The sequence below is a fragment of the Globicephala melas genome, chromosome 11, assembly GCF_963455315.2.
Source record: "Globicephala melas chromosome 11, mGloMel1.2, whole genome shotgun sequence".
In the NCBI taxonomy this organism is placed as follows: domain Eukaryota; kingdom Metazoa; phylum Chordata; class Mammalia; order Artiodactyla; family Delphinidae; genus Globicephala; species Globicephala melas.
In genome coordinates this window covers 42,774,068-42,789,076 of record NC_083324.2, presented here as the reverse complement: position 1 = coordinate 42,789,076, position 15,009 = coordinate 42,774,068, and positions in this window count along the sequence as shown.

Below are 15,009 nucleotides of genomic sequence, written 5' to 3'. Positions count from 1 at the left end.
AAGCTGCACAGCATCTCTCTGTATGAGCCTAGAGCTCAAAGAGCCAGAGGGCTAAAGGTGGAGAAGAGAGCCAAGGCAAGGAAGTGTTTAATTACCTTGGATGGGTGCTAGAGAACTCACACTCCCCAGAGACAGCTCTCACTGTGCAAGGAGCCAGGATACTCCCGAGAGGCAGAGATGTTGGTCTGAGCTCTGTCCTCCTGGGGCCGTGCTGAATGTCAACCGTAGACAGCCCTACAGGCACATGAAGCCAGTCCCCTGTGTTCTGAGCCTTCTTTTCTCCAGGCAAATCAGCCCCTGCTCAATTCAGTCAATAGACAAGTTCCGGAGGGCCAATGCAATACCACCTTGTGCAAACTGCTTCTAACCAATGGCTCTTGACCTCAAGAGTATATATGCTAATTGGGAGGAGAATTAGACAGGTGTTTGTGTGATGACAATACAATGCAAAATAACAAGTGCATGAACCAGGACACAGCTCTGCTCTCAAAGTGTGAGTGGAGACAGGCTCACAGGAAGGCTTCACAAGAGAGAGGGGGGCATCTGAGATGAGCTGGGTAATGTGTGGGATTGTGACGGATGGAGGTGGTTCAGGAGGGTGTTTGAAGGGGAGGAGACAGTATAGGCAGCACCCTGGAGTGTAAGGAGTGTAAACAGTGGAAGGAAGCACGAGCTCCTCAATTGGCTGGGCTCAGAGTATAGACAGTGGAGCAGCAGCAGCTGAATCTAGAAATGGACAGTTTTGTGGAGAGCCTCGAATGCCAGAGCGAAGGGTGCTAACATATTTAGGTAATAAGGAGGCATTGACAGTGTTTGAGCAGGGGAGGAAATTAACTGGACAGAGTATTCAGGTGGAATGGAGGAGAAAGAGATCAGAATGCGGATCCTGGTGTGGAAGAGGCACTGAGTGAGGACGAAGGCAGGGGGCAATGCGGTGTGACTCAGATACCTGTGCCAAATGCCTGTCCATGGGGGAGGTGTCTAGGGAGGAACCTTAAGATTTTGGGCCAGGGTGACAATGTAAATGGCAGCACAAGTTACCAAATTAATGAGCCTAGGAGGGATAAGGTTTTTTTCATTTATTTTTGTTTTCATGAAGGAAGAAGAAAATCTAAAAATCAACTCGGTTTTGAACATTTTGAAGGTTTAAGATGCCAGGTCCAAGTGACAATGTTCAGCCAGGCCTGGAACTTGAGGACATGGCCTGGACAAGAGTCCTCAGCACAAGGGTGACATTTGAAACCCCGGGAGCAGACTAAATCGTGGAGGGGTGAGCATACCAGAGGACTCACCATGGGGGCCATGCTCTCAGAGAATAAAGGTGAGGAGACGGTTCAGAGAAGGGTGTGGGGAGGTAGGTGAAGGTAACACCACGACACACATCGTGGGCACAGAGCAGGCTTCACCAGAAAGTCATAGCCAACAAGATGAGATACATGATCCCACCTTTTCATCCCTTCCACCAAGAAGCATTCAAGAAGCCAGGGCAGAGCGTGGTGGTGTTCCAGGAAGGGATCCCTACCCTTTCATGGAGCAAGCGTGAGAGCTTGCCTTGTAAATAATCCAGACTCCGGAGCCAGCTGTTCAGGAGAGCTCTCTTTGAATGTCAGCTACTAGCACCCAGTGTCCTTAGAGAGGCTGCAATCCTGTACAGCTCCTCCTGCTCAAGGAGAGGGAGCCACTGGTCCCAGATGGTTGTTGCCTGACAACCCAGATGGAACCTCCAGGGTCATTCAGTGGGCAATCCTGTCCCTCACTGCCTAGGAGTCATCAAAGAGGCAGTGAGAAGACAAGTGCAATAAAAAAACATTTATTGAGCATTTATTCTGGACTTAGTAGCCACTTTCCAGTATTACCTTGTTTAATCTTCACAACAGCTCTAGTAGGGATAAACTATTTTGAATCTTCATTATTCTGATGAGAAAACTGAGGCATGTAGAGTGAATAAGAAGCTTGTTCAAGGCGACGTAACCAATAAGTGGCCCTGACAGAATTCAAATCCAAGCAGTCTGGCTCCAGTGCTTAAGCTATATCACCACTGTAGCACACAGAAACGGTGTGATTGAAGTTGAAGGGAAGGTACAGAGTTTTTCTCGTTATGACCGCGGATCTTTTACTATCCATTTCTTCTCCTCTGGAGACAATGTATGTCTTCAAAGTTCTTACATTGTGGAAACATCCTCTACGTGGGAGGTGCTATGCTTCCTCTCTAAATTTAACAGCCTCAATTCTATGTACTCTGTTCTCTAATACTTTGATGTAGTTTCAATCCTTTTATCATTTTCTCCCTTCTTCTCTAGGCAAACTCTGGTTAATCTATATCCTCTAGCATCTGGCACCCAGGGGGCAAGAGAGGGACTATCCCCTCCCTTTGGACAATATATCCCTATTAACGTAGACTTCAAGTGTGCTAGTCAGACAGTGGTGGTATCAAGAGGTGACAGTGAGGGTGCTGATTTAGTCTTCCTTAATCTCCATCAGTCCCCCAACCCAAGCCACCCTGAACGAGCATACAGTCTAACTAAAAGCATTGTATCCTCTGTGCCATTACAGCTTCAAGTCTCCTTACCTCCATCCCATACTCTAAGCTCTTTCTACATTTTAATATCACTTTTGGAGCCAAAACACAATGATGGCTTATACTCTTTTTCTTTTCCCCCCAGCTCTATTGAGGTGTAATTGACAAAGGAAAATTGTATATATTTAAGGTGTACAGCATGATGGTTTGAAATACGTATACACTGTGAAATGATTCCCACGGTCAAGTTAATTCTCACATCAATCACCTCACATAGTTACCCTTTTTTTCCTTTTGGTATACTGAGAAAACTTAAGATCTACTCTCTTAGCAAATTTCTAGTATGCAATACAATATCATTAACTACAGTCACTCTAGTGTGTGTTAGACTCCACAGAACTTATTCATCTTATAACTGAAAGATTGTACCCCTTGACCAACATTTCCCTAATTTTCCCTCCCCACCCACTACCCCCAGCTCCTGGTAGCCACTGTTATACTCTCTGGTTCTATGAGTTTGACTTTTTTAGATTCCACATATAAGTGAGATCATGCAGCATTTATCTTTCTGTGTCTGGCTTATTTCACTTAGCATAATGTCCTCCAGGTTCATTCAAGTTATTGCAAATGGCAGGATTTCCTTCTTTTTCATGGCTAAATGATATTCTATTGTATGTATATACAGGACATTTTCTTTATTCATCCATTTATGGACATTTAGGTTGTTTCCTTGCTTTGGCAATTGTGAATAATGCTGCAGTGAACACTGGAGTGAAGACATCTCCTCGAGACTGTGATTTCATTTCCTTTGGATATATATTGAGTAGAGGGTTTGCTGGATCACATGGTTGTCTGTTTTGAATTTTTTGAGGAACCTCCATATAGTTTTCCATATTAGCTGTACCATTTTACCTTCCCACCAACAGTGTACAAATGTTCTCTTTGCTCCATACCCTCAGCAACACTTGTTATGTCTTGTCTTTTTTACAATAGTCATTCAAATAGGTGTGAGGTGATATCTCATTTTGGTTTTGATTTGCATTTCCCTGATGATTAGTGATGTTGAGCACCTTTTCAGGTACCTGTTGGTCATACATATGTCTTCTTTGGAAAAATGTCTACTCAGGTCCTTTGTCCATTTTTTAATTGGGTTGTTTGTGTTTTTGATATTAAGTTGTATGAGTTCTTTACGTATTTTGGATATTATCACCTTATCTGATACATGGTTTGCAAATATTTTCTTCCATTCTGTAGGTTGCCTTTTCCTTTAGAAAGAAGAAAATGTAAACTAAACTATAGTGACAGAAAGTAAATCAATGGTAATCTGGGGATAGGGGAAGGGTTGGTAAAAAGGGCAGATAAAGGGGCATGAAGAAACTTTGGGGGATGGTGGATTTGTTTACTATCTTGATCGTGGTGGTTTTCATTTGTAAAACCATCAAGTTTTACAAGTGAAAAATATATGTCTAGGGACTTCCCTGGTGGTCCAGTGGTTAAGACTCCACGCTTCCAATGCAGGGGGCACGGGTTCAATCCCTGGTTGGGGAACTAAGATCCTGCATGCCGTGTGGTATGGCCAAATACATATATATATATATATATATATATATATGCCAAAATTTATCAAATTGTACTCTTCAAATATGTGCAGTTTGTGGTATGTCAATTATACTTCAATAAGCCTGTTTAAAAAAAAACCCTTGAGTTTTTTGAATCTAAATGGAAGTCTCAATATGCCTCTGGAGCTCTTATTTTAGCACTAAATCTGAAGGGAGAGGCTGCTGGGGAGACACATCAAACAAAGGTGATATCTTGCCTGGATGTGTAGAGTGGCTGCCTCAATATTTGGAAAGAAACCTTAGGATAAGAATTGGGATAACTCCTTCATTACGGAAAGACAAAGCTCAAAAGATTTCAAGACATCATCTTGTATAGCTCCTCATTATACAGATAAGAAAACTGATGCCCAGAGATTGGTTGTGATTTATACCAGGTCCATGATTGATAGTAGGGCAGGTTTAAGGACAAAAAGATGAGTGGACATGGCCAGGGGTTGGGGGGCTGCTCCCTACAAGCAGGGACTAAGTCCTCTGTCCCTTCTCCCCACCCCCGCAGTAGTTACTCATTGCATAGTCGTGACTGCTTAAGGGCCGTCACGCCTTTGAGTGGGTGGTCTTAGCTCCCGTTCCCCACCCCCGAGAATTAGTGAGAACCGGGTGGCCACTGAACACTCAGTATCCTGACCTGCAGTCTCTCCCAGGGCCTCACCCTTCTTCTGCCTCCCAGGGGAGGGCTCCATCCTGCAGCCTGGAAGATGGGCTTTTCTGCACCCCAGACGCTGCCCCAAGAGGCAGGAAATGCCAGGCACTTTCCTTCTCCCTACAGACCTTGTGAGCTCATTCTGGTAAAAGTTTAATGCCTAAAGTCAATTACACTTAAGAATGCTCTGCTGAGCCCCACAGCTCAGTGGCTCTTTTCTCAGAGCCACTGGGGCCTGTAGCTGCCTTCCTGCTCCCTTGATGAGATGCTGAGAAAACTTCCCTGCCCTTCCTCACAGTGCAGCGGGGGCCTGAGCTCTGCTTTGCCACCAACTTGCTGTGTGACCTTGAGCAATGCCCATGCCCTCTCTGGGCCTCACTTTGACACTAACAAAAAGGAAGCTGAGAGGGCATGCTCAACTTGCTCACCCTTGCAGCCCCTCATCTCTGGGTGAGAAGAGCAAGAACAAGAGGACACATCAAGATTGGAGGCCTGAAGGGGAATGGTCAGGAGCAGAAATGCCCAAAATACCCTGAATGGGCTCTGAAGTGCAGCCTGCAGCCCCAGCCAAGTCTTGAGGTGACTGTGGCCCCTATGAACAGCTTGGTGACAACCTCATGAGAGTCAGAAGCACCCAGCTAAGGCACCCCCAGATTCTCATCCTGGAGAAACTATGTGAAATCATAAATGTATATTAAGTTGCAAACTGTTGGGGTAATTTGTAACACAGCAATGGGTAACTAAAGCAACTGCATCCACAGTCTGTAAATAGTCCTTCATTCAAGTTTCCTGAACCACCTGAGGAGGATTCTGCTTTCTGACTAGTACAAGGGCTCAAGGCAGCAGCTACTCCACTACTGGCATGGAAAATATTCAATATCTGATGGCTTTTCTCCCCAAGAACAAAAAAATAACATGGGACTTCTATTTGCTCTAGGACTTGGCTGCTGTGGCTGTACTGATGTGCTCCATATGAATATCTTCTGACCCATTCATCAGATCTGGGCTTCTGGGGCAGAGCTGCTGTCCTTAGTGAGGGCCTTGGACAGGGAGAGCCTATGGATTGAGGAGGGAATAGGGCCAGGGGAGCGGAGGAGGGCGGTGGGCGGGAAGGGAGAGAAAGGAAGTGAAAGGCAGACAGATAGGGAGCTCAGAGGCAGAATAGAAGATTCAGGTCTGAGTTAGTCCACAAGAACCCAGGAAGACATCTTCCCGGTCTCCACCGGCTCATCAAATGGGATCAAGATGAGAGCCAGAGAGAGTCCAGTACAGGTAAGAGTCCCTGGACTGGCAATTCTGTGTGGTTAATTTAGCATTTCTAGGTGAGTTTTCTTCAAGGCGCTAAATCCTGACAGTGTTGGACTCTCAGCCTCACCGTGATGTCTGTCTCTGCAAGCCAGCATGGGCCCCTCAGAGAGCTCCGGCCTAGAGAAGACAGCGTCCCCTCCGTGGGCGGGTCACTTTCCTCCCTGCAGTCAGCCGGCAGCCTCATATTACTGCGCGGGGGTGGGGGTGGGCTCCCGGGTGCCGCCGCCCCCCCCCCGGGGCCCCCGCTTTGTACAGCTGAGCAGCGTCGGGGCGCCCTCTGTGAGTCATTTCCTGTTATTCTCCTCAGAGAAGTCCTGCCATTCTTTAAAGCAAGATTTGACATTTTTACAGGACTAACTTCTGGGGCCTTTTTGTCAAGAAAAGAAGCAGGGATACTTTCTTTTATATTTACAAAGCCATTAATTGGCTTCTTTATAAAATTAGACTCCATTATAAGCTCAATCAGAGTGGGAGCACAGCTTTATTTAGTCCAAAACATCAAACAGTCTTAAAGGATTCTTTTAAATAACGAAGTGCTCAGGGGCAAGAAGACTAGTGAGGTAGGCTCCGCCGCCTTCTCCAGCTGAAAGCCGGCAGCATTGACTCCGTGATGCATCTGCTGTTCACCTGTGCATCTCAGGTGTGCCCACCTCTGCCCTGGAGAGGGAGAAGGGCAGGAAGGAGGGGTGGTCCAGAGCCATCACCGGAGCGCTGCCTGCAGCTGCGCTTCTGGCTCCAGGGACCCATCCAGCTCCAGAGAAGTGCCTGATGAGGAACCCCCAAGTCTGATGCCGGCTCCAGACCTAGCCCAGGCACCCACAGTACCAGCCGCGTGGCTCACCACCCTGTGTTCTGCCAGTCACTGAGCTTTCAAAGGGAGTTTATCTCCCCTCAGCCCAACCCAAGAAACTCCAGGAATCAGTGGTCTCCCATCATCCACATCACAGGCTGGGAACCTGGGACCAGTTGCCTAAATGACTTTGATTTCTCATTTCAGAGCACACAGAGCGTCTAGTGCAGGGTTTCTCAAACTTTAGCGTACAGATGCCTCACCTGGGGAGGTTGCCAAAATGCAGACTCTTCTTCAGTCACTCTGGGTTTGGGGGGACTGCTGAGTTTCTGCATTTCTTCCAGGGTAATGCTGATGCTGTTGATCAAGACCATACTTTGTTGAGCGAGGATCTGGTGCAAACCCTTCCTGTAAACGGTTGGGAAGACCGAGGCCACAGGGGGAGAGTGACTTTCCCAAGATACTTCATCAGGCTGGAGGAAGGGTCTCAGGTGAGCACACCTGTCTCCTGTCACCTGGCCTCCCTTGTGATTCAATCCCACGGCTCTAGAGGGAAGTGCATCTGAAACTTTAATGTACCTGAATCACCTGCGGCCTGGTTAAAATAAAGATTCAGTAAGGCAGCAGGGGGACTGAGAATTTTCATTTCTAGCAAGCTCCCAGGTATGCCAGTGCTGCTGGTTCTTAGTGGTGAGGCCATGGACATCATACTTTATGAGGTGCTGTTACATGCATTAGCTCCTCTGAGGCTCACAGCAGCCATGGGACATGGTCAAGCCAAAGGTATTTATTCTCCCCCAACATAGGTGCTTTCCTACCTGAGGCCAGCCCAGAGACGGGCTGTGCTATTGAGGCTGCTGCTAGAAAGAGTTTAAGAGCAGGGCCAGGCTCACCTCAGGCTTCTGATGGTCAAGCCACTTACAGCTTAGTCTCTATGAAAGTGTTCCCCAGGGCTATCCTTAACTACTGGGACTGAAGTAGCCAAGGCAAAGTAAAGTTGTGGCAGAGGTGGTGAGGGGCTTACCCAATATCCACTCTCCTCTTTCGTTAGTAAAAGAAATCTGATTTTATTAGAGGTGTCAAAGTGCCTACCTTAAAAAAAATACGGTTTTAGGGCTTCTCTGGTGGCGCAGTGGTTGAGAGTCTGCCTGCCGATGCAGGGGACACGTGTTCGTGCCCCGGTCCGGGAGGATCCCACATGCCGCGAAGCGGCTGGGCCCGTGGGCCGTGGCCGCTGAACCTGTGCATCCGGAGCCCGTGCTCCACAGCGGGAGAGGCCACAGTGGTGAGAGGCCCGCGTACCACAAAAAAAAAAAAAAAAAAAAATACGGTTTTAAGTGCCCACCTTAAAAAAATACAGTTTTAATTCTACCTTGAACCTAGGAGTAGACTTGCTCTAAGTTCTGGCCAATGAGTTATTGGGACATTGCTGAATGAGGCTTCTAGATAAGCTCCTTAAAAGAGGGGGCTAAATCAGTTGATATATGCCTTTTTATCCTTTACCACCTCCTCCTCCTACCTGCCTGGAATACAGATGTAATGGTGGGGCTTCAATAGTCATATTGTGACCATGAGGCGAACTAACGAATAGAAGCCACATCCTCAGGATGGCAGAGGAGAAAGATAGAAAGAGTGTGAGACCTGAGGGGATCATGGCTCTGCTGCACTAGCTCTGAACCACCTACTTCTGCACATCACATTACGTTAGAGAAAAAGAGATGCAGATTCTTTAAGCCAATCTTTAGCGAGTCTCTGTTTCAAGTGACTGTGGGGAATTTCTAACTGATACAATGGTTCTGTCATCAACTTTGAAGGGTGACACAACATTTCCTATGTATTCCATTCCCAGAATGAAATAATAGAATTTAAATTGAATTTAAAATGACCAGAAATAGATAAATTTGAACCAGAGAGGGTGCCGCTGGGTCTGTGAGTGCAGTCTTCTCCCAGCCCTGTGCCATCCTTATTGCAAGGACTCTGCTGCTGTCTCTGGGCCAAAAACATGGCAGACAATGGCAGCTGCATGGGTCTCACATCCATGCTACCCAATAGTAGCGGGGTGACCTTGGACGCAGTCCTCAGTCTCTCTGAGCTTTAATCATTTTAAAAATGAAGACAATAATGACCATACCTATTTCATGAGACAATTATGATCCTTAAGTGAGGTATGGCTCAATTAGTATTAACATTGCTATGTGTTAAGTATTTATTGATGTATATTGTTAGATTTCGAAGGGATTTGATGGGGATACAAAGATGACAAAAGAGTAGTCCACTTCCCCCAAGGAATCTCCAATCTCATTCCTTTAGTCTTCATTCCTTGACTCTTGTTGCCTGTCTTTGATTGTTAGGAAATCATTTGGATGCTGCCAGAGAAACAGCTCTGCATCCTGGGACCCAGCCCCACAAGCATCTGGATGGACATTCTCCTGAGAGTCCATTTCCCAGAGTCCCTAGGGACCCTGCAAGGTGAGTTCTGAATGGGTTTCTCTAGTGTTCTGGACAGTGCAGAGGTCTTTAAGAAACTGGTCACCTCAGTGTCTTGCCTGGCCTTTCCATTTTGTCTTAGAAAAGTTTGTCCCTAAGTCAGTTTCCTTGGCATTAGAATGAGAAAGATAAAACCACTAGTGACTCAGGGCTGCTGTGAGAACTCAAGGAGGCTTGTAGGTGAGAGATTGGGTGTGCTGCCCATCACCCAGGGACAGTCAGTGTCCGTCCTCCTTCTGGTGCGTCTGCCTGTGGGTCCTGGCCCCATGCAGCCCTCCTCTGCATCTCTCTGGCTGAGGGTCCACCTGCCAGGCCCCCCTGCAGCTGCCCAGAAGGTTGGTCATGGAGAAATGCAGTAGCCCTCATGGTGCTGGGCCTAGAGGAACAGGAAGAAGGGGGAGTCACATGAATAATTGCAGCAAACTGACACTTACCCAAGTAAATGGGTCACTCCCTGGCAAGGCAGTCAGGGCAGTGCTGCCTCTGATGTCTGACTGTCTGAGGCCCATCTGTGCCCACCCCAGCACTGCTCCCTAGAGAAATACCTGCATAAGGGAACCTTTCCTTCCCTCTTTTCCAAGAGCTGCCTCGTTCTGCTCCAATGCCTGGTTGGGGCTGTCCCGGCACCAGCCAGGTCAGGAAGAGCCCCCCAGGTACGGGAAGGACGGAGAGCATGGTTTGGGGGCCAGGACCAGCTTCCTTCCCGTGCTCTCTCTCCACCCTGGTTGTTTAGCCATGGCCAGAAGGACACATACACACACTTGCTTTTCCCAACCAGGGAGGCTCCCAGGTGATGGCTGAAGGGTTTTGGGGGTGAGTTCAGGGGACGACCCAGAACTTGCTTAGAACATTTCATCAGAGGAACCCGGGAGCCACTCTTGGTCCTCCTGGCCATCCCAGCCCCTCGGATGTCACTCGGCAGCTCCCTTCTCACTCGCAGCTCCACTACCTTTGTCCTCATTTTGTTCTGGGAATTAAGTGCAATAACCATGTAAGCCTCTTGGCATGTAATAAGCAGTGTCGGCTGGATCACTGTTAGTGTTGGTGCTATTCTCCCTGCTTTCACCATCTGTCATGGCCTCAGCCTTCCTCCTTGGGTCAGAACAGCTCACTGGAGAAGTCAGTGCTGACCATGTCCCTGCCCAGGGCATGAAAGCACTCCCCACTTTCCTAATGGCTCATGGATAAATCTCAGTCAAGCACTGTAGTTTTAATGCTGCTGAGGGAGCGGTCTCTGGATCTTCTCCCCCGACACTGCATCTGGTGGCCACCCATTCCCATTCTGAGCTTGACGGTGAGAGCTGGATGCTGTGGTCCACGCTTATCATTAGAGGGGGGAGGACGTGTGAAGCTGCCCACTGGCCGGGCACCAGAGCTCTGGGCTGGGCTTTTTACCCGATGTCCAGGGAGAACAGGCCTCCCAATGCTGACAGGGGTTACCTCGGTGTCTCAGAATGTGTGCACATATGTATGTGTGTGTACGTATGTTTCCCTAGGGCTTCCAGATCTACCACACATTTTCTGATGAAGTACATGGTAATTTTATGGTTAGTAGAACCAAGTAAATTATAAGATATAGTTGGAGCAGAGGAACCAGGCCCACATCAGATGAGAATGAAAAGAGCAGGGCCAGTGTGGGAGTCATGGGTGTGGGGGATCTGTTCCTGCCCTGGAACCTGCCTGCTGTGTGACCTTGGGCAAGTACCTTCCCCTCTCTGGGCCTCTGTTTCCTCACCTGTGAAACAAGGAAACTGATTAGGTGAGCTCTTGGTTCTCTCTAGCGTTGACATTCTATGATCCTCTCATTCTGGTGGAGACACTCTGGATCTCTTTTGGTCCCGTTACTTTTCAGACAGTTAGGAAATATGCTCCCTGGCTCTTTCTTGTCTTCCAGGGCTGGGTGACCCTGCATATTGTGCCTCAGGTTCCAGAGACCTAAATACTCCAAGGGAGCTGATAGGGATAGACCATTAAACTCTGCAGTACAAACTCTCAGCTTCCACCAAATCACCAACTTTCACCTGTTCCTCCCAAGCCCCTACCCAAGGAGGAGGTACAGCAGCGTCCCATCACAGGCCTGCTGGGCACAGATCACGGAAGACCTCCCCTCCCAGAGCAGAAGGCATGGAGTGGTGCAGGATCAATGGCCTGGGTCTAAGAATGAAGTGAACATTCCCTGGAACTGGGAAGGGGATTTTCTTGAATGATAGAGACCTCAGTACTTTGTGCACTCTCTTCAGTTTGGCTGGGGAGAAATTTTGAGCTAGGGGTAATGAGGGTGTTCAGGGGTCAGGGCAGAACCAGAGCAAAATACACTTGTGATGTTCAAGGGAAGTTGCGTTCCAGGCCCTAGGTGTCCCAGCCCTGGCAAAAGATGTCTTACCAAGCAGGGCACCAAGCAGTCAGTTGCCACCTTCAAGAGACCATGCAGGTTTAAACAATGAGCATGACCATGGTGACTGGTGCAGGTGCAAGGCCAGGGCACCTTCCCAGATGCTCCAGACCTTGTAAGGAAGGCCTGGAGAGATCACTCGCTCCTGGGAGGAGGTAGAGAGAGGAAGCACCCCAGGGATGACTGAGATGAAGTTCTCATTCCTCAGAGGGATGGACATATGTCATTTAATGTCAGAAAAATAAAGTCATATAGCATTACTTGAGTTATAGTGCAGTAAAACCCCTGCTTGCTACATGCTGATCCTCAAATGGTCTGAAACAGGAGGCAGAACTGACATCGGTCATCTCCCTGCAGAAGATCCTTTGCCAGTCTTGGTCCATCTCACTGAACATCCTCCACCATCCTCGGCCAGGTATCCAGGCCCCAGTTCCCTTCCACAGGAGTGGCACCCACTGTGGACTGGTTTGTGTCCCCCGAAATTCATAGTTTGAAACCCTAACTCCCAATGTGGCTGTATTTGGAGATAGAAGATAATTAAGAAGATAACCAAAGTTACAGGAGGTCATAAGGATGAGGCCCTAACCTGAGAGTGCTGGACTTCTTATAAGAAGAAGAAGAAACACCAGAGATCACAAGTGCACAGAAGAAAGGCCGGGTGAGAACACTGTGGGAAGGTGGCTGTCGACAGCCAGCAGGCGAGCTCTCACCAGAAACGCAACCCTACCAGGCTTGATCTGCAGCTTCCCAACCTCCAGAACTGTGAGAAAATAAACTTCTGTTGTTTAAGCCACCCAGCCTGTGGTATTTTGTCATGACAGCCCACGCTAATACAGTATCCAAAGTCTAATGCTTGACACGCTGCATCAGAATCATCCAGAGTGAAATGCACTTGTGAAAAATGCAGTTTCTTGGAATCAACTGCAAACCTAAAAAAAAAAGAAGAAGAAGAAGAAGAAATCCCTAGAAATAGGGCTCTGGACTATACATTTTAGGATCACCCCTGGCAATTTTGACAGGGGCTGCTGGACAGGATACTCCTGTGAATGACATTTGGCTGCCCCTCTGCTGGTCCATTGCTGGGTCTCCATCCATCCTCGCTCTCTACCCTCCCCATCCAGAGGAGCCCAGATACAGCCCTGCCCCTTCCAGGAAAGCTCCAGCCTGTCCAGCCTGCCGTGACCCCCACTCCAGTGAAATCTTTCAATGAATTTTCTGCTCTGAGTGCCAGGAAGCATACCCTAGGGAGATCTGAGATGGTTTGTCATGTTCCAGTCATTTCTGACCAGTGAGAGGGGTTGTGGGCCAGGGTACACCTTTCCCCTTTGCATTAACAGCTGTTTCTGAACAGACACAGTTCCCACCCATCTGCCAGCTGCCCTTCTTCAGCTCAGCTCCAGTTCTGCTGTTTTATTGGCCACAGATGCAGACAGGTTGTTCTAGAATTACATGTGACAAGTGCATGAACCTTCACAGCCGAAACTGTGAGTTTGTTGAGGGAGAGGTCGTCTGAGTGCCTCCCCTGGAACGCCAGCTCCATGCACAACTCCTGATACAGAGAGACTCGGTCCCAGCTGGTTCACCACCCCAGCCTTGCTGACCAGCACCTGTCTTCATCTTTCTCCCAGTGGTTGGGTCACAGGTCAGAAGGGCACCATCTGTGGCCTGGGAGAGTAGGTATCTCACTGCCCCTCACAGGAAACTGTCCCCGACCCAATTCTAATCTTATTCTGACTATTGAAGTAATTTCTTCTCACCGTAGAAAACCTGGAAAGCACAGGAAATTAACTGCATTGTTAAAAGTACATTTTCAGAAACCTCCTCTACCAATGCAACTTCATTTGTTCAATCATTCATTCAGCAAATACTTGAGCTAACAGTTCTTTCCCCAAATAAGCATTAGAGAGGGAGAAAATGAAGGTCACAGAGCAATTCTCTTTCTGCACGGAATCACTAACGTCATTTTTGATTTAAGATATGTAGTTTATTTCAATTAAATATATATTATACTGAAATGCTCCTTGGACTCGTATTTCATCTTGGATTGAAATATCCATTAACATCCATTCTGTATTTCCTTTGTCCATTTAGATTAAGTTATATTCAGAGCTCCCGATTCTCCAGGGCCTGGCATAGCTCTTAGAGCACACCCTGCTTCTTCCAGCCCAGCTCTGAGTTTTTCCTCCAGCCGAGGACTAAGAGGTTTGAGATCCCAAATGTTTTCTCTTCTTATAAGAATTTCTTCGGCCAACTTCTACTGAATCCATATCAGGCAATGCATTCTCCTCTGAACAGTGTTTTGTAAAGTGAAATGCCATTGTCTCAGGCTGGTGCTTTCTGATTTCACTGCCATCGCTGATTTAGGCATCTTTTCTTCTACCTATTTTTTTTCTCTTACTTTGAAATTATGAAAGTAGTTATCAATTATGACTCTAAAACAATTGTCATTTTAATGAATGTGCATCTATTTCAGAGATAATGTGAGCAACAGTGCACTTCTCCTGCCAGCACCGCCCCCATCCAATCCTATTGTAGCAAGGAACTCAGGGTACAAAATAAAATCACACCTCCTTTAGTATTCAAATTCATGTAACTCCAAGCTCTGTTCTGTTCTCTTTGAGGGGGTCTTTCTTCCCCAGTGCCACTGGTTCATGCAAACTTCAAGAATCTCAATGGTGAGTTCACTGTACTTAGTTCATCCAGCCAACTTGGAACCCCAGGGGAAAAGTCATGGTATCAATCCATTTCCTCCCAGATGACTCCTAGACCCTATGCAAATTGTCCCTCTTTCATCCAGGCACCTTCCTATATCAGGAGTTTTGGTGGGACGTGGTTCGATGAATCTCAGGCCTGCAGAACCCCAAACCTCCCAAACAAATATCCTGTTATACCTTCCCATAGAGCAATGGGCACTCCAGGTCCTGAAGGGCGTCCTTAGTGCCTATGCCTTATCCCCTTGGGTCTCAGCTAAGCTCCAGGATTTAATCTTGGCTTTAGCACTTTTTAGCTGTGTAAACTCTGGGACTACCTCTCTGATACCAGGCTTATTATCTGTAAAGTCTGCACAGAAAGCATATTGAAAATGGCAGCCACTCCCAGTCATAGCTCCTGGAGCAAGAGGGTCATTTCTCTCCTGCCTGAGTCAACAGCGGCCAGCCTTGGGAGAGGGGCCCTGCTTGGGAAGCCGATCTCAGAGTCTCAGAAAGCCGATTGCTGGGGAGGAGGGGCCCGTGGAAACCACCAAACCAGTGCTCC